This window comes from Zalophus californianus, chromosome 12, assembly GCF_009762305.2.
Source record: "Zalophus californianus isolate mZalCal1 chromosome 12, mZalCal1.pri.v2, whole genome shotgun sequence".
In the NCBI taxonomy this organism is placed as follows: Eukaryota; Metazoa; Chordata; class Mammalia; order Carnivora; family Otariidae; genus Zalophus; species Zalophus californianus.
In genome coordinates this window covers 22,990,379-23,011,253 of record NC_045606.1, presented here as the reverse complement: position 1 = coordinate 23,011,253, position 20,875 = coordinate 22,990,379, and the positions used below count along the sequence as shown (strand labels likewise).

General features: G+C 35.5%; 1 protein-coding gene and 1 long non-coding RNA gene across 3 annotated transcripts in view; one reads left to right on the top strand and one right to left on the bottom strand.

The window, feature by feature from the left end:
• LOC118356135 (membrane-associated guanylate kinase, WW and PDZ domain-containing protein 2-like) overlaps window positions 1-20,875 on the top strand; it is a 747,678-nt gene that overhangs the window by 169,270 nt on the left and 557,533 nt on the right. The gene's annotated exons all lie outside the window — the stretch shown is intronic.
• LOC113911197 lies at window positions 1,157-4,633 on the bottom strand. The gene is made up of 2 exons (XR_003516398.1): window positions 4,566-4,633; window positions 1,157-1,469 (listed from the first exon to the last, which is right to left on the bottom strand). It is a non-coding gene; the product is annotated as an uncharacterized LOC113911197 (long non-coding RNA).

The window sequence follows — 20,875 nt, the reverse complement described above, 5'->3', positions numbered from 1 at the left end:
TCAACAATAATTAACAGTTGGTAAAATGCTGATTTCTTTTACTATAAAATTCTAGAGAGCCTGGGTGGCTCAACTGTTAAGCATCTGCCTTTGGCTCAGGTCATGGTCCCAGGGTCCTGGGATGGAGCCCCGCATCGGGCTCCCTGCTCGGTGGGGAGCCTGCTTCTCCCTTTGCCCCTCCCCCTGCTTGTGCTTGTCTTCCTCGCATGTGCGCCCACAAAAAAATAAATTAATTAAAAAACCTTTATCATAAAATTCTAATTCTAGAATGTATCCTAGGAACATTGTAAGATATGTACAGAAATCCATATGTAAAAGGCAGAACAAAGTAAATGGCCTTAAAATTAAATGTATTTATTCAAACAAATCTGGGCTGCATTAAGTATAGTGGAATAGTAGTGTTAAAAAAAGTTATTTCTCCAAGTTAATAATTCTATAATTTACTCTATTCTTCTGCTCTCTGTTTCCACGAATAGCATGTGGCTACTGGAAAAGGATCTCAGTGAACATGAACATCTTAAGGAAGGTAGAAGCCCTGTAGAAGGAAACTTGCACATTTATTAACAAAGAGCATCATCACTCTTCTAAACCAGTACTTCTCAAGCTTTAAAGTGCTTAAGAATTACATGGATATTTTGTTAAAAATATAGATTCTGATTCAGCAAGTCTGAAATGGAATCTGAAATTCTGTATTTGTAATAAACTCCCAGGTGTGACCAATGCGGCTTGTCCAAGAACCACACTTTGAGAGCAAGGTTCTAAAAAACCCATATAAGAAAATGTTACATCCTTCCTTGCTGTCAGCCATGATAGGAGAATTGCCAGTTTCCAGGAAACTGTTAATCAGTCTCTCATTGATAATCCCAAGGAGGAATCAGTAACCTGCAGGGTTGGTTTGGTTTGAAGGTTTCATATGTGAAACTGATTGAGGGGGTAAGGACTTTGGGACAGGGATTCCTAGACCCAGACTGGTCTGCATCACATCCGAAGAATAACTGAAGTCCCAGTGATAGAGCATGTAGCCCAAAAACTTTTTGTAGCCCTAAGAAAAGAATCGGCATAATTCCATTCCAGCCTTGTAAATGAAGCGAATATTCAGTTAAAGACAATGGCAACGTTGTGTGGTCTAGAATACAAGCTCTACGGCATTGATTTATGTCATTTATTTATTTATTTATTTTTTACTCCCTCCTTCCCTCTTTCCTTCTTGGAATAGTAGAACTTGTGGTTGGTGAAAAGAGCAAGGGCCTTGGAGTCTGATGTGCCTTGAGTTAAACCACCGGCTTTGCTTTTTAAGGGTGGAGAATGAATCTGGAACGGGCAAACAACATATCGCACATTTCATTTGCGAGAACTCAGTGGGTGGGGTCTTACAGTTCAGTTGAACTTAGGGCCTTTATCAAGCCTCTCTGAAACTAGATCTCTTCTGTGTTGAATGGAGATACTATCCAAGTCATTGATGGTTGGTTCTGAGAAAAAAAGGAAATGATAAATATAAAACTTCTAGCAAGCACTTAGTACTATATGTATACTAGTTCCATTTCTTCTTCCATTTAATGCCCTAACACCATCCTTATCTGAAAAAAAATTCAGCACACTTCCTCTTCCCCTGGCTTCTTCTGGGGTCTCAGATTAAATGCATGCCATTTCTTTCTGGGGGAAGCCTTTCCTTTCTCTTCCTGCCCTCAGCCCAGTTAAGTTAGCTGGTGCCCACACCTGCCTCAAGATCACCACTGTAGTTTTGCTTAATTGACTCTCTTCCTCACTAGATCCCCTTAGGCCAGAAGACTCTGACTGTCCTGTCATTTTTGAATTCCCAGTGCCTGACATACAGCAGATGTTCAGTAAATATTTTTTGATTGATTGAATAAATACATTAACTTAATTTAGCCCCATTCTGTGACTCTCTGAATAACTCCTGTGGTTATAAACCCCAGGTTGAGATGTTTAAAGACTCTTCTCAAAAGATCATCTCCGTCTGGGAAAGAGTAGTTCTCAGAGTATCATTGATCATTCCTTTGTGATATTATTTCTGCCCTTAATTATAAAAGAAAAGCATATATAAGCCAGTTGGTGAGTCTACTCCTTGCAGTAAAATGTATTGCTATCCACATTAAACCAAGGACTCAAGGCTTCAGTGTTCTGCTTGTCTGAAGATAAGAAAAAGGGAAGGTGCTGCATTTGATAGAAAACACTCTCCTCTGTAACCCTGTGGGGCATTGTTAGGAACTTGTTGCCTAAAGCAATACACTGGCAGATTCTGACAAGGTGTTTGAAGGCTGTTTTAAATCAGAGATAAACATCAGACTGTGAACTGAGTAGGTTTTTGTCAGGCATATTGGAGTCTGATAAAAATTCTTTAAAAATTGGATGTGTATAATAATAGAAGACATGAACAGTCAATGTAAGCACACTTTTGAATGAAAGCCCGATTTGGAAATGTGAGAAAAAGATTTTTTATAAAGTCTTTCCTTGATATGTTTTTTAAAATCAAACAATGCTGTTTTTTTGTTATTGCAACAATGAAAGTGCTGCTCTTTTAATTATTGATATTTAAAATGGCACTTAATTTGTTTCATGCAACTAGCATAAGGTCACCTTGTAAAAATTCCACCTAAAAGTAATTCAGCATACAAATATTTTACATGCAATATACTTTTTTACATGGATAGAATTCATCTTATAAAAGGTATTCTTTTCCTACTTTCATAGCATTTGTATTACTTTATTTTCACCTTCTTGGTTTTGATAAATTATTACCAATCCAATAGATTAGGCAATTTGAATATGAGATTCTAAAGAGAAGAGTTTTTTACACATATAATAATGTTAATGTGTGTATGGGAAGATAAAGTTGTTAAAATCATTGAGGGCTATAAACCAAGTAAGAAGATGCATTTGGAAATAATTCAGCTATTCCTCATAGATTGAATTAAAGGATGCAGAGATTTGTTTTTATTCTGTAAGAGTAATATTTCTAACTGGCTTATAGAACACTCTTCCTTTGTTATTTTACTACTTTATCTCAGATTTTTTCTTCATTAAATGGGAAGTTTAAAGAAATAGTGAATATTACACTATATGAGAGTAGATTAACCTCATGAAAGTCAAGAAATGTTGGGTTGAGTTTATTGTAGTTCTCTTTGCTTTTTTGTTATGTAGAAATTAATTTAAATTTTTTTTTGTCATTTAGACTGTTCCAAGTGCATATTTTTAAATCTAAATTACAACTTAATAAAATCAGAGAAACGGGAATATACATTTTATTATTCAATTCATGTTTTACATATACACTTAAATTTTATGGCCAAAGTCTCTCACACTCTACCAGAAAGTTCTGTTTTGAGGATGATAGAAATTTTTGCCAAAATGTAACTCTTTTCCCAGCTTCTCTCTCCCAGTCCTATCCTGGTGAAATCTTATATTATCATTATTTAAAAATATATAATGATAGGGGTGCCTGGGTGGCTCAGTTGGTTAATTGACTGCCTTCGGCTCAGGTCATGATCCTGGAGTCCCAGGATCGAGTTCTGGGATCGAGTCCTGCATCAGGCTCCCTGCTCGGCGGGGAGTCTGCTTCTCCCTCTGACCCTCCCCCCCTCATGCTCTCTCTCTCATTCTCTCTCTCTCAAATAAATAAATAAAATCTTTAAAAAAATAAAAAAATAAAAATATATAATGATAAATGAATATACACTCATTAAATTCAGTCCATACAGTTGTATATAAAAATCTTCTGTGAAGATCTGGGGACTAAATGTAATGCCAAGAGAGTTTTTCCTCCTACCCGTGAATAGCACCCTTTATCTTCCAGGACACTTACTGTACTTTTAGTTCAAAAACAGGGGCCATGCTTAGGGGACAAGCATATATTTGCCTGTATGAAAATAATTCAAGTGTATGTTGTAGATGATTATTACCTGGGTAAATGCCACAAAATACAGTTGAACACTGAAGTTATTGATTTTCTTAAATCAGAATTAACTTCTAAAAGAACCTATTGAGATTTAAATAAACTATTTTAATAAGAATGATAGTTTTGTGACTTGACTTTATCATTGCATCAATCTATTTGGTGGGGGGGGACAGATAGAAAGAGATCTAAGGAAATAGATTATGAATAGGAAGGTGAGAAATTGGAAAAAGCCAGAGTATGGAGCCACTGTTAAAACTGTGTGATCTGGCATGACAAAACATTTGGAATCCTCTAGTAGAAACTGGTTAAGGGCAGAGGCTATACTTTATAGATTTTTACAATGGATGTCTATTTATAAATTTTTAGTAAGGGCTACAAGTTGATATATGGGAGTAAGTTGGGTTCTGAAAAGTCTATCTACCATAGAGAAGCTTGGTAAAAACTAACTTGACCTGCTTCAACCTAATATTTTCCCTAGAGCTGACTTTATTATAAGATATAAAGGCTCAGAGACAAATTAGATCAATACACCTTTGACTGAAAATAACAGAAAAGCCATCTCAAAGTGGTTTAAGCAATGAGAATATTTATCAGTACATAATAAGATGTTCAGAAGTAGGTAAATCTACTAAAACCTGAAGTCATTTACCTGTATCTTTAAGAGCAAAGAAACTTTCCCAAAGCCTCCTAGCAGACTTCCTTTCAGGTCTCATTGGCCATTATTATATCACATGTTCTATCTGAGCCAGTCACCAGTAAAAGGAATTTGATCACCATGATTGGATTCCGCCACTTAACCATTAGTGCTGAGGCCCACCTTCTGTGAAGGATAAGGCCTCTCCCAAGAAGGTAACCAAAATCTAAATCATATTAATATTGAAGAAGAGGAAGGAGTGGAGTGGGTAATGGCTATGAGGTATCTAAACAGCAATGAATATTATACAAACAATTAAATCATATTTATCTCTTGGTCCTTCCAAAGATACTTCCTGCTTTATTATTGTTTGAGAAAGTTGAAATTTAAGGATTTATGGTTACAAAAATAACTACAGTGTTTGATGCATTTATGTGTATCTCCTTGACATTTATACCTCCAAATAACTTTTAAAATCTGTGGATTAGAAGGACTTTAAAGTAAAACCCTATCCTATTGGATTATTGAAATTTCTGAACCTTGAGGGATATATAATCCTACAGATATTTTGGCTTCAAGATTCAGAAGCAAGAGCACACATGATTATATTTCAGAAGCTACATTTCACTAAGATTACAAAAATCAGTAGCATATTTAAGCTTCATGTTACAGAAAATAGAACATGTTCAGCCATTTGATCACATCTGGGATTCTTTCAAGCATATGCCTCTTACGCACTAACCTATGAATCCCTTTTGTTCACAGCTTCAGGCTCTGATTTTGGGAGGTATAATATACCACAAAATAAGTTTAGAGTCAGAAATTTGGGGTTAAATCCTAATTCTACAGCTTAACTAGCTGTTAAACTTCTATAATTCACTTAGATTTTAGACTTTCAATTACCTCAAATTACCTGAGATACCCCTGGTTTTGAAAGAAATTTAAAATTAAACCTTTATCTGTATAAAATCTTCTGAGGGCCCAGGTCTTTATGCTACCTTGCTGAATGATTCTGTCATGCCTATGAAGACTCTGCTGATGAGCAAGGAGGAGGGGGTCTCTTTATCTTTTTTTCTCTTGCATTGTCTTTTTTTATTCTTTTATCTGCGTTTTGCTATGTCTTTGCCTAAGAAATGTAATAGATTGTATTAATTTGAAAATTACTATCCAAGCAGCCTCCAGAATATATCCTCAAGCTTCAGGGGAGTGCTTTTTCCCCTGTTTAAAAAAAAAAAAAAAAAGGCAACAGTATAAAATTACATCCTTTCTTTTCTACCTTCCCCAGTAGTTACTTGCCCCAAGGATGTAGGTGAGAAGCTATTTCCAAAGCCATCTCAATACCTAAGAATAAGCCCTTTGTATCTCTTCTCATCTGGAGGTTATAAATGCAAGCCCTATCCAGAGTTGCTGACAGTTTCACTTTGAAGGTTCTGCCACCAGAGGGAACTGAAGTTTTAAGATTTTACAGTGCCTCATAGGTGCTATATATTCCTAATAAAATACAAATTCCTTAATGAGACTACAGCTATTTAAACTTGGAAATTTTCACACAAAATTTTCCGAGGAATTGTGTTAAATATATTTTACAGCTTTTATTAGTCATTTTATTCTAAAGAAAGAGATCTCTTTAGTGATTCCTTTATTCACATGGATTCCTAAATTTCTACAGTAATAAAATTCATGCATCAAAAAATTTATAGTGGAAATAATTGGGGGAATCATGAAAAAAATAGAAATCTCATAGGAATGATAAAAATTATATATATATTATAATCTTCAATAGAAATTGGGAAACTGATTTTTTAAATATTCATTCCAGATTTAGACAACTCTAACTCCTTTCGTATTATACAGTGAATAAATTATATAGTATATAAAACTTGCCAAGAATGTCACTAGCTTAAATGATACTACCACAGATCTGTTGAAGATACCTACGATGGGGAACATGGCAGACATTCTGATACAGTGTAGCAATAAAAGCACAAACCTGCTTTTTCTTAAAGTTTATTTTACCCAGGATACTTCCGAAAGACTTCTACAGAGAAATGGTTCAATCTAAATTTGCAGTGATGACTCAGCAATCATTTTTATGCTCTATTTTTTGGTATTAGAACCTTTTGCCCTCTTTTATATTTCAGTGGTTTTTGCTTTTGTTTTGTTTTGTTTTTTAATGTGTAATACCAGCATGAAGCAAAATGCAAGGAAAAATATGAAGATCACTTTTCAGATATCAAAGTAAACTAAGGTTGTAGCATTAAAGACAGATTTTACCCCCCCTTATTTTACAAGTTTCTTTCAATGTATGTCCTGGTGTGGTCTCAGGATCACCTGCAGCAAACTCACCTGCGACTACTGTTCAATATTTAAATTTCTAGCTTCAACCCTACATTTACTGACTCTACATTATGAACAAGCAGCCCTCAGGTGGTCCTCATGCACACCAAAGTTTAAGAACCACTATCCTAGAAGATCATTTAACTTCTTGAACTCTTACCCATCCCTAGTTCTCGGCTATCATAATTTTCATGGTCAGCACACATTGACTTCTTTAGCTTATGCACTTCACTGCCTGCTTTGTCACCTTGATGTGTATAGCTCCCAAGTGTACATTTGTAGACAGATGTGTCACCTATTTCAAATCTCGTTTAAGGCATGTTTTCTTGGAAATTCATTCTGCATCCAAGCCTTATTTTCATTCTTCACTGTGTCTTCTTGTCACCTTCCAGCACCATTGATTGTATTAAAGAAAACTATATTTTGCATCATTTCCCCATGAGTCTGCCTACTCCTTTAATCTTACCCTGACCCATTGTATATGGAAAACCTTCCTAAAATGTCTCTCATTTGTTATTTCTCTTTACAAAGATCTCCTGATGCCTCTTACAACTTAGATTCCATTGTTCATACATAGGTATCTTTATGTTTTTTATAGTCCTCCCAAGACAAAATCTCAACCCCATTACCTGACCCCTATAAGAACTAGATTAATTCCCAGTAATCTCAGAAAGTGTCTTCTAGGGTCCTCTCTCCTAGGTCAGTATTTAAATGTTCACAGGTATGGGGTGCCTGAGTGGCTCAGTTGGTTAAGCATCTGACTCTTCATCTCAGCTCAGGTCTTGATCTCAGGGTCATGAGTTTCAGCCCCAGATTGGGCTCCTCACTGGGCGTGGAGCCTACTTAAAAACAACAACAAAAAACAAAAACAAAAATAAAACCCCAAAATATTCACAAGTGTATATGTATCTTACTAACTGTTCTTTAAAAGCAGAGACTAAGACTTATTCTGTTTCTGAACATCCTACATCATGTAGCCATGTACTAGGTCTATAGAGATTGCTCAATACTGGTTGATAATTAAAGCTATGCAAAAAATTGATAACCTTTTCCTAAATTCCAGATTACATATAGAAATGTACTCACTTTGGGGTGCCTGGCTGGCCTAGTCAGAAGAACACAGACTCTTGTTCTTGGGTTCATCAGTTTGAGCCCCACATTGCGTGTAGAGATTAATAAATAAAATAAATAAACTTAAAAATAAAAGAAATGTATTCATTTAATGTCACCATTTTCATTGTGATCCCAGTAGTATATATTTGGTACCAGTGGTATATGTCTGGTGTGCATTAGTAAATTTAAATCAGTGCCTTCTAAGACTTCCTCATTAAAATTCAGTGCTGGGACTAATTAAATTAAGCCCCAACCGTTACAAATTTTGTATTATAGTAAATGTTAATTTCATGTAATTCAAACTGAAGAGGTTGAATCAAAGGTGCTTTTTGGCTTGAGAGGGCTATCAATTTACTTAGTGAAAAAAGCAGATGCCCTGGTGGAACACAATAACGTTCCAAAATAATCCACTTTTGACAAACAACTCTGTCCTTTCAGAGGAAAAGTAGCTTGGTTTACAATGACAAACATCAGTACATAATCCCTCTGGAGGCTCTGCCCAGGTTGCAAATGTGTTTCTTTTGTTCAGTAATGACAATATGGAGTATGATTGTCATTTTGGGTAATGGACGGAAATCAAGGCATAGGGCTTTGGTTCCTTCAGAAAGACATGACTTGGCTGAAGTAGAGAATTGACCAGACCCAAACAGTCCAATCTGGGGAAGACATTCAAAACACAATGTGACTAGTTACCAAAAATATAGAAATAAATGAGGAGATGTTTTTTGGTAAGGGAACAATTGTGTGGAAACTCAGAAGAAGCCAAAGAATCAGAGTCCTGAAAGAGGAGGAATAGTAGGAGGAAATACCTTCAAGAGGAGCCAGAACCTTAGAAAGACTTGTTCTTTTAGAATGAACTGAGAGCATCCTGTGGAGGTGCTACGGGATTTAGTAAGTGGTGCTGGGCAATTTTTGCTGGCTCCCAGCCAGTACATTGGCTCAGCTTTTCTCTGAGTGCCTGATTGACTATTTGCTCATTACAAACTGTTTCGTTTCCCCCTACTCTGTCTTTTTTCTAAATCAGAGAATGTCTGAAAAGTAGGTTTTGTTATCCCTATTTTACTGATGAGGAAAAAAAACAATATTTATATAAATTGAATATTTTTTCCCAAGCCACATAAGTAGTAGCAGGTAGGAGTGAGATTCAAACAAGTTCCATTTGACTCCTAAAGTAGTGCTCTTTCTTTCTAAGTCCACTGCCTATAAGCAACGGTGGGATTCAAAATATTGCACATTAGGCACCACATTCAACCTTTTTATTGCTAATGAGATTCATTAACAATATACTGGACTAGACAAGATTAATAATATACAAGGTAAAATGTGGTTAGTACTATAAAAGAAAAACTGCACCAGACCAGTTGAATAGGCAAGGAAGACTTTATTCAAGACTATTGCAGTAAGAGAGAGAGATTCAACTCAGATGTGCTGAGACAAAAGGTGACAGGATTTTTGAACACTGGAGTAAGTTAATGGGGAAGTACTGGAGGATGTTAGGGGGTAGATTGTTCAGTGTGATTAGGCCATCTGTGTTTGCTAATTGTCACTTCCTGTTAGACTCTTACTCTCCCACAGAGACTGGGGGATAGGACAATATCTACTTCTATGATTACATTTCAAAGGGATACTAGTTCCTTGAGAATTTCTGGGTTGTTGAAGATTTACATCTCAAAGAAGAAGAGGGACACCTGGGTGGCTCAGTTGGTTAGGCGACTACCTTCAGCTCAGGTCATGATCCTGGAGTCCTGGGATCGAGTCCCACATGGGGCTCCCTGCTCGGTGGGGAGTCGGCTTCTTCCTCTGACCCTCCCCCCTCTCACGCTCTCTCTCTCTCTCATTCTCTCTCAAATAAATAAATAAAAATCTAAAAAAAAAAAGAAAGACTTTACAATTGCAAGTCTTCTAAGTGCTCTAAGTAAAGGTACTTCAGGGAACAGGGAACTATAATTAAGAAGAAACCTATCTAAAGTTTGGTTAAGGTGAGAGGAACATTAAAACAGTCTTGACCAATACCTGTTATTAAGTATTTTAAATACCAGGCTGAGCTACTTAAGGGCAGTATTTTTTTAATTCTTCCTTTTATCATTATAGTGCATCATTCTCTTGTATACATTTTAGATGTTTAGTGAATGTGTTGAATAAATGAAAGAATGAATGCGTTATAGCTTTAGCTGAACTCTGCTGGATACCAATAATAATTGAAAGAAATACGTTTTTCTATGTAGCAAAAGTGATCCCTGTTTGTAATTATGTCATTTTGTGTTTAGATGCCCTGTGAACCATGACAGTATTTCCTAAGTTGGTTTCTCATGGAAAACTCTGTGGTTAAATTACTTTTCTGTGCAGGAAGAGATGTTGATCCATGTTCAGATAAGTTTGGAAAATGCTTCTGTTGGAGTTTCACTTTCTTTATTAGTACTCTAAGTCTTGGGGCAGTCTTAAAATTCTGGGTTATTTTATAGTAAACTTTCTTCCCCAATTTTTTTTTTTCATGTTAAACAACACTGACTTGCTGTGGTTCTGTGTTCAATATAAAACAATCTGGGAAGTGAAGAACTTAATGAAAATTCTTTCCTCTATGATGAACTTGTGATTTAACTTTTATCAAGCACTTACTCTGCATTTGTCTGAGCGCTCTGAATTACTACATGTCATCATCACTAATATGATTAATATTTGCCTTCTTCAGTGGAGAAACCAATGTTTATAGTGCTCAAACAAATAACTCAGTTTACACACAGTATTAAGCAGCAGACCTGGGATTGAAATGCCAGTATCTTGCAAGCTTAAACCCTTACACAGTATGCACTGGTATTCAAAACTACAGTTCCCAGACCAACAGTATTAGCGTCACCTGGAAACCTTTTAGAAAATCTTGGGCTGGGGCACCTGGGTGGCTCAGTCCGTTAAGCGTCTGCCTTCGGCTCAGGTCATGATCCTAGGGTCCTGGCATCGAGCCCCGCATTGGGCTCCCAGCTCAGCCGGGAGCCTGCTTCTCTGTCTGCCCCTTTCCCCCTGCTCACTCACGCTCTCTCTCTCTCCCTGTCTGAAATAAATAAACAAAATTTAAAAAAAAAGAAAAAAAATCTTGGGCCATACTCTACTGAACCAGAAAAGTGGCACCAGTGATCTGTTTTTGAGCCCTCCAAGTAAGGTTGCCAGATAAAATGGAGGATGTCCAGTTAAATTTGAATGTCAGATAAATGATAAATTTTGCAAGCCTGGGGCATACTTACACTAAAAATGTTATTTGTTATTTGTCTGACATTCAAATTGAACTGTGTGTCCTGTATTTTTATTGGCTAAATCTGGTAACCCTGCTGCCAAGTGATTCTCATGTGCACTGAAGGTTGAAAACCATTGCACCTCAGGATTATGACTTTTGTTGAGGTACATTTACTCTTATGTTCAATAGGTTGAACTAGGGAGAACGTTTAAAAATGAGTTTTTTTTTTTTTACTAGCATCACCATTTTCTTGAGAGCAGACAGTGATAAACAAACAATAGAAAATATTTCCTAAGAGGAATAGGTTTCAAAATTCCTAATAGAGCACTGCACAGAGGAATGGTAATGGCATGTCTGATTGCAGACCATAGAGGAAAGCAGGGATTTGGGGGCAAGGAGATAAAGTGAGCCATGCTATAACAAAAGTTCTGTTTTTCTCCCATAAAATGGAAAAAAAATGTACCATTTATACTGCGTGTATTCTGAAGGGAAGAGAGGCTTTAGAAAACAACTCTGACAACAGAACGGCCAGGTTTAAGTTGATAGATGAAAACCCACTTCCACTTCACTCTTTACTTTGCTACCACTCAATTTTTAATCATTCTTGAAATAAGTTGCACAAAACCCCAGAGAGCAAGAGAAACTTTATATATTTATATCTTGCTTATTCCCTCTTGAATCTTTTTAGAAAAAACACAAACATGTCTCCAGGCTGAGAAAAATCATTTCCCAGCATATGGGGAACCTCACACAATGATAGTAAGGCTAGCTTCACTTCTGAATGAGTGATTCAGTCATAATTCTCTGTGCTAATTGATCAAGTGTCTCTGAAAGAGATATTTCGGGGCTCAAAACTTCTTTTTTAGTGTATCATCTCAAGCCCAATTTAAAAACAAAACAATAGAATGAAAAAAAAAAACATCCCTATATATGACTTTATTATCTTGATGTGACTAAGTTTTCCTAGGAAATGAGAGATCTGTTGGACTCAATTCAGCCAAAGGCATGTTTGCGGAATTGGCTTGCCTGAGCTAAGTCTCACAGCAAAAGCTATTACTTAGTATTTTATCGACCTTGAAAACTCTAGAAATTTAGAATAAAACTTTAGAGGCCAGCACACTGTAGGAATAAAGTTAGGCCAGAATTAATGCTAATTAATATTTTTCTTGGTGAGGGAAAATCATATGGATGGATATCTTTTGGTATATATTTTCATTACTCAATTCAAGCAGTGGTTTTCAGATGCCAGTATAAGGGATAGGAGCAGGAGACTGAATTAGCTCTTAATTAGCCAGATCACATGTCTCAACTAAATGTCTATATTTTAAGTAATAGTGTCCTGTGATACTAGATTAACCTGGATCTTTACTTAAACTTATAGGAAACCTAAAAATTATTTGTGAACACAAAGTGTATTTTAAGTTAAAGTTATTTCTCACAAATCATAACCTTAATTTGATATTGTTGTTAGAGGGGATTCAGTGGATTGCATTGCTTCTCATTTGAAAGTAATATTATCATTAATAAGATCCTAGTCACTGATATTAAATGGATGCAAGTTCAGTGAACTAATTAAGGATTAAAGCAGAAAATCTTTATTGTGGCATTAAATCAATCCATAGTTTCAGTATTCATTATGCTAAGCGCTCTAGTAATTAAAGAGCACTTAAATGAAACACATGCAGAGAAATTAAAAATGAATTTCAGAAGCTAAAGCTTGTAATGTGTCTTAATAGAGATTTATATATAAAATATATTTCATTAAAGGGTGTGCAATTTGGTTGTTCTATAGTTTAATACAAAAATTACTAGTGCCACCTATTGGTCAAAGAGTAGAACTCCAAAGCCGTTTAATACAGGTACTAATCAGAAATTTCTATAGAAATAATGGGTTTCATAAAGTGAATACATGAGTGTTATTCCTTTGTATTTAAATTATACAAGTTTTTAATACATATGTTTCAAGTGATTTATAAAATGACTGTTAAAATATTTGCTAGCTCTAAAATCCAGGAATAATCATTCATAACTGATTTTTGCACATGTAGTTTGAAATCAAACCTCAATTAGTGTATTCCTATTTAAACTACTGTGCAGTAAGCCTAGAAATTTTAAGCCAATGTGGTTCTCAGAGAACTTAAAAAGAGTTTTTTCAAAGCCATGAGCCCACCTCAAACCGATTAAATCATAATTTTCTGAGGGTGTGTGTTTGTGTGAGAGAGAGAGCGAGAGAGAGAGAGGACAGCAATCAGTATTTTTTTGGAAATACTGTAGATGATTCTAACATGAATCCGAAGTTGTGAATCACTGTCTGAAACTAACAACTTAATTTAGAAGTCTGGCTTCTCATCAATAAAATGGGGGAGGGGCAGTGACATGACAGCCTTTAAAATCTCTTTTGCCTCTATTATTCATCAGTCTTCATAGGAAAATCACTCATACTATAACATGCACATTACTATTTTTTCATTCTTTATAATCTCTAGCATAGAAAAATAAATCACCCACATTTAAGAAAAAATCTTTGTCATAAAAAAAACATTAAATTGTTTTTACATGATTATGCAAACTAAACTGGCTTCCTGCAGCCTTAACTATGTTGTTGAAAGGTTGCCATCCAAGGCTTTATAAAGGCAGAAAACAAGGCAGGCTGATTCCAATTATTTAATATGTGTCAGAGGTACCAGATTTACAGCCTCAGAGGCTTAAGTCCATTACCTGCTGAACGATTTACTAATGGAGTTTCTATGGTACCTCATTCACCAAATGCTAGACATATACAATGATGATATAAAGCATGGTCCCTAGACTTGAGAATCTGACAGTCCACGAGGGGAGATGGACCCGACATGTATGTAATGGTACAGAATGCTCTCTAATTGAGTTTTTAATGTGTGGGATTGTCAGTATGTGATGTCAGAGTTCAGGACCCCTTCAATCAAGGGGTCCTAGGAAGAAAGTTAAAAATGATTAGCACAGAGATGTTTGATGAGACTGATCAGCATTTTGAGGGAGAAAGTCCAGAGGCAGGAATCACAGAGAACTAGGTGTTAGGATATGTGAAGACACAGGGTATGCAAGAAAAGAAACAGAGGAGTCATTAGAAAAGGTTGGATAAAACAAACACCAGGGGAGGGTCGTGTTACGGAAACAAACCAAGGAACGACAGTTTCCAAAACAGTGGCATGCCAGTGATCTCAAAAGTGGCTGAAATACAGGGGAAATGGTATAAAAGACAAAGAGGAGAAAGGAAATAAGGGTAGAACATTCTAGAATAATATAGAATATATAGAATAATGATAAATGGACCTATAATACCTTTTAATTTTTTTCAGAGGAGAAAAAGCCTTATAGATACTATATGATTCTCCCTAGATCATCCAGTTAATGGTATACTGTCTGGTGTATGTCACAGACAAGTGTCAAATAAAAATGTACATATATATAATATATAATATATAATATATAATATATATATATGCCACATAAATAATATTTGCAATGATTCTTCTGAAAATTTTCTCTATGAGTTTCTGTCCTATTCATCTTTGTATGCCTATGGTGTCTAGAAGACACATGGGTAATCAATATGTACTGAAATTTTAAATGATTGAAAAAACTCATAACTGTAATTGATGATCACAGATTGCTTCAATCTCTGCCAGCAGGGCATTCTCTTGAATGACTTCTCTCAGTTAGGAAATTGATCAACTAAACAAGATCTATACATTACAATCAATATACAAAACACCAAATGCATTTTCGTGTACATGTGTTAAGTATTATCAGTTTTGTACTCCACCTTAATTGATTTTCATTTTGAAAAGGTGGTAAGCTTGAAATGTATTTTGCATTTTTTATTATTCTTCTTATTTTTTTAATCAGTAAGCATTTACTTTATGTTAGTATGTCTGCAAACATTCGGGTCACAGACAAGAGGAACTAAGAACCAAGAACCTTGCTTGTGAGGAATACTTAGCCTGACATCAGAGTCAGATATTTCAGAGTCTTCCAACCTGATATTCTGAGCAGTCTGTATTTCATCAAAATGTGAGAAATAAGTAGCTATATGAGCATCCAATTTTGTTATGCATCCATAATAACTCTTAGTTATTGCCCTTTTATTTTAAAAGTTAGTTCCACTAGGAATTGAGTTGCTCCATTAAATGCCTTTGAAATGTGGATTGCTAAGTGATCATTTCTATCTTGGTAGGACTTCAATTAAGCTCTTCTGAAAAAGAAGGAATCGCTAACAATGCCTCACTTCAGCATATTTACCTTCTGCTTTCTTGTGTTGTAAATTCAGTTCCCAGCTGGGGATTTAGCTTCCAATAAGACGTTATTAAAATTTACTTTTCTCCCTTCTCTTATCAACTCCAACATTTCCCTTGATTGTAGGAATGATGTGGATAGAGCATTTTGAAAACAATGTGAACCATGTGTAAGTGCTTTTTAAACGAGGCAATATTTCATATGTGGTTGCAACTCTCTGGGAGCTGACAGAGGAAATAAAGACCTGCCACTGTCACGATCTAACCTGTGCCCTGTGTCAGAGTTGTGACTGAGGCCAAAGCAGAGACCCCCTGCGAAATTTGCTGGTAGGTTATTCTTTGTTTGAGAAGTGTTGCCCATGTAAAATCTCCTGCCAGAACTAACCTCAGGGTTAGGCCATACACAAGTTCCGAGGACCAAACCGGCAACAAATCCTGAGCCGAGCTGAGTTGAAAGAAGTACAGAGATAATCCTAAAGAATCTAAGGTATCTCTACCATACCCCAGTTCTGGGGTTTCCATTTGAAAACTAAAAAATCCCCAAATTAGAAAGTCATTTGGGTGTCAGATCCCTGTAATGGTGAGACAATTGTCTTTAAGGGCTGACTCACTTTGGAAGATGCCAAAGGTTAATATTTCTGGTGGTCAGAAAGCCACGTATTTACAAAGGACGGTTAAGAAAAAGTACACACGTTCTCAATTACATTGCCGCAAGCCCTCAGCCTTTTAAACTAAAAGGATATTAAACTGTACTACATTTATGATACTGTCCGTGTGTAAACCTAAATTTTTACTATTGTTTTGTTTAATTTTGTTTTCCTACATGATGTACCCAGATAGACTCGATTTTGAATATCTGTATAAATGAAAACACTGCAAGTCGGGTAACTAAAACAGTATTATAAACCACTAGCAACATTGACAAGCACTCATTTTAAGCTGTTTTTTGTTTTTGGCTAACCAGATAGGGGAGCCCAGGGGCAGCACACTTGGTCCTCCCTCTCCATCACTGTGTAGCCAGCAGCCAGCTGAAGACAATTGCTGCTGAGTACAATTCTGCAGTGTGTTCTGTACAAAGGCACCACGTGAGTGGGCAAGGAGCTGCATCAGAAAGACACCTTTTTCTACTATTCATACGCTGAGACAGCCAGTCTCTACTTTGTGTGAAGGCCTCCCACCGATGGGCAGTGAGCCCTGATCATGGTTTTCTTGCCCGACAATGGAGTACTTACATTTTAAAAGGAGTCCTTGAAGACCATAAAAAAAAAAAAAAATTCTAACATCTTATAGACGGCTTCTCTAATGATGGAGGACAATGAGTTAAAGTTTTAGATGATTTTTTCTTCCCAGTCATCTCAAATTATATCACCTGGGCAGCTGCCTATTTTAGCTCTTCAAATCCAACCTCCCTCCCTTCCAGTGGAGGAGAAATTAGCTGAGAGAACAGGGAAGTACTCTCGTGATCAGATAATCTTCTTTGGGTAATCAGAAGTTGGTTGTAAAGTAATTTGGGAACAGATGACACTGTGATGGTTTGGAAAATCAAGGTATCTTTAGCTCATGATATATTTAGCTCCCACAGTATCTGATGTCAGCAAGAAGTCACGTCTGTAAGTATATGAAGACTTTCGGGACAGAGTAGATCAAAAAGTGGAGGATACAGGGGCGATGAGCAGGGAGGGATACAATATTTAAGTCACAAAGCCCATGTTCCAGGGGGCACCATCCAGTGTCGGGATCGTTGAACCTGAAACAGTCCACGGACAAACAGCATTTATTCATCCATCCTCCAACTCTGGAGAACCAACATCATCTAATTACTATGTAGATACTTGCAGTGAGATAGAAAGTTTTGAGATTTTTGTGTTAATAAATAATGCAAATAAACAATAAAATAGTTATTGTTAACTTTCCAGTTCATTAAATTCTCATTAGGGTTATTTATTTTTTAAGATTTATTTATTTATTTGGGGGAAAAAGAGGCATAGGGAGATAGTCTTAAGCAGGTTCCCGGCCCAAATCAAGAGTCAGACGCTTAACCAACTGAGCTACCCAGGCAGCCCATGTTAGAATTATTCATAAGTAAAATTGCCATAAAATATTGGAGGTAGTTTACAAAACAGCACAAAATAGAAAATAAGACCAAACCAAAATTAGTTAAGAAAAAGCAAAATATAATATTTTAGGAAGTTTAGGTGAATTAAATTCTCAGTGTACTGTTATCTGCATTTTCATGTCTGCCTTCCTCCATCACACTGCACCTCATGACCCACCTCTAAGGCATCATCAGAACTTTGACTTTTAAAAATCCAATTCAAAACTTACCTACAACGTGAAATACTATTTTTTTAAATAGCATACAAAACCATAGTCTTGTATTCTTATGGGGACATATATGAACATACATATGTATTTATACAAATGCATACACATGTTACATAATGTAAAAAAAGTATTCATAATACAAATGTATATACATATGGACACTCACACAAACACTAAAAAGGTAAGAAAAGTACTGGAAGGAAATTCAACACCCCAAATATTAACAGATTTTTTATAAATCCTAAGCAGAATTGAAGGGGAAGTCTACTGCTTAGATTTGACAAATCAAGATACAAATTTTTGGTTTTTGTCACCTCTGAATTGTTTTTTAAAGTAATATCACTCAGATGTTGGTAAGGCAATTTGTTTTGTTATAATGAGAAATTGTAATTAAATTTTATTCCCTATTCTTTATTTTGTATTTTAAGAAAGCAAATTTTAAAACATTTAAGAACATATATTAAATTGCAGCTCTTTCTGATTCTGGTGTGGGGAAAATTGTATTTGTAAGTGTATATATTTAACATATGGATTTTACTTCAGTAGCTCTTAGAGAGAAAGACTCTATCATATACATTTTAAAGATATTTTTCAGTCATCACACTGTGGTTTGTATGCATTTACCCCCACTATATTTTAAAGCTTTAGGTGACATTAATGAATCTTTTAAAGTTGTAAGAAAAGGTATAGATGTATAAAAGTAAGCATTTTGTTGGAATTCCAGCTCCAAATTCATGTGAGACACTCTTGAGCAATTAATGGATGATTGTTACTGAAAGAGGACATTATTATTAGATGCATTAGTTCACAGTATGGAAACTAGATTTCTGAAAATAAAAATTCATAATAATGTCACATAGTAACCTATCTTGAAAGGAAAGTAAAACTTCATGACTTAACTGTTTGTATCAAAGGTGATCATCTAGTGCCTGGAGGTATCTGAATTTAATTCTAAGAATAGTGTCAGTGGGAGGAATGCATCATTTTTCTGTTGTCTCTCAGTGGAGGTTATTAATTCAAATTCTTTCAATTCTTTTCAGTTCTTTCTAGTTCCTAGTCTGTATGATCCTTTTCAACATTCTGCTACATTGCGCTTTCCAGATAAGAAGTGATGTAGCATTTTGGTTTAAACTTTCACCCCAAATTGCCTATATTGTAAGGTGTTTTAGATATTTTGACTTTGGGAAAATTAGATGCTTTCTTCCATTAATATCATGTGTCTCATTGGAAAATGCCCAGATCCTTTATTTTAATACAGTGATTTGGGTAAATCTAATACAATAACTGTTAATTCAGTTAAAAATGTCTAGGTGATAGCATAATTGTCCAGAACTATAACCTTTATAATTGGCATCAGAGTATGATGGATTCCTAGTTCTGTAAATGGTCCAGCATCTTTATATGAAACCACCCCAGGCAGTGACTTACTGGACTTTAATATCCTTCAATTTCCACATCTGCTTTTACTTCTCTGCCAGAGCCCTGGAATTGTTGACCTGCTATCTTGATTTAATCTGGTATTATTTTTAAATTTTTTCTAAGCTTTCTTTTTCTCATTTTGGAAAGGGCAAAGTTTCTGTCCCTGAATCATTGTGTAAAGCTCCATCACATAGTTTCATAATTTTTTTATATAACTCTTTCAGACTTTTCAAATCTAATGGAAGTTGTGTATGTATTATGTTCATACATTCAGTAGTGTTTGCAATGCTTTACATTTAATGCCAGCCATAGATCTCATTAACATGCTGATAACTGCCTCTGGCATGTAACTGCCTGGTTAGTCAATGGAAACTTTACTGTTCAATTGTGCGTCACTTTGAAAATTTTTTTCATTGTTAGAACAATCCCACTCAGGATTCTAATGAACAAAATAAATAGGCCATGACAAAGAATGTTAGAAGACAGGTTTGGTTTTCTTCTACTAGTATTCATGAGACACAGGTATTTAAAAGTAAACATAGTGATGAAAATCGCATAAGCTTATAGTGAAGTTTCAAAAGCATTAAAAAAAGTAGAATAGGAAGAAAAAATCAGAGAAACAGCTCAGGAATAATTCGAGAATTATTGATGTCTATGGGAATGTATTTGCTTATAGTTACTAGCATGGTTCAGAAGAGTGAATGAGTGCTAGGAAACTAGCCAGGCATCCCGTGTTCCCATGAACTGCTGTGGAATGTTGCATGAATCTTGTACCTACCTCCCTGGACTTTACTTTCCTCATCTGTAAATTAAAGACGCTGAACTAGATGTTCTCTATCATCCCTTTAATCACTGACTTTCCATTGTATTTATTGAAAACTCTCTAGATTAACCTGCAAGGTTAGCCTTGCTAGATATTAAAACACATTACTACACATCAGTGATAATTAAAATAGTATAGCAATAGTACAAGAATAGTGGGTTAATGGAAAAGAATAGAAGAACAAGAAACAGACTTAGAGGGATAAGTATGTGATTAAGTTGTCATTTTTGTTCATTGAGATAAGCTGGACAATAAATTGTGTTGGGACACTACCTAACCATTTATAGAGGCATAAAGCTGTATTCTTACACTCTTACATAAAATTGAATTATAAATGGACTAAAGTTTTAAACATAAAAAAGAAAGAGAAGGGAAGGGAGAAATAGAGATTAATGGTAAGAAAACTTAAAAAACAAAATATTTGTAGTAAGATGACCTCTGTACATATCCCATTAATTCAGAGGCTGTAAGGGAAAACATGGGTATATCTTATATATACAAATTAAATACTTCACAGAGTTGAAAATGCCATAAACAAGAGACAAACAATAAATTGGGGAAGCTTTTGCAAAGCATGTGATAATTTATGTTATACAAAGAGTTCTCAGAAATCAATAGCAAAAGATGAACAACCCAAGAAAAAATGATGAAACGACATTAGCAGTTTCAGAAAGAGCAAAATAAAAATAAACATTTGGCAAGTGGCTCACCTTTACTAATATAGAGTAACATCAAGATTGAAAAAAGTGAAATGTTTAATAGGACCCAGTGTTGGAAGAAATAGTTATTCTTATATACTTTTGATGGTAGC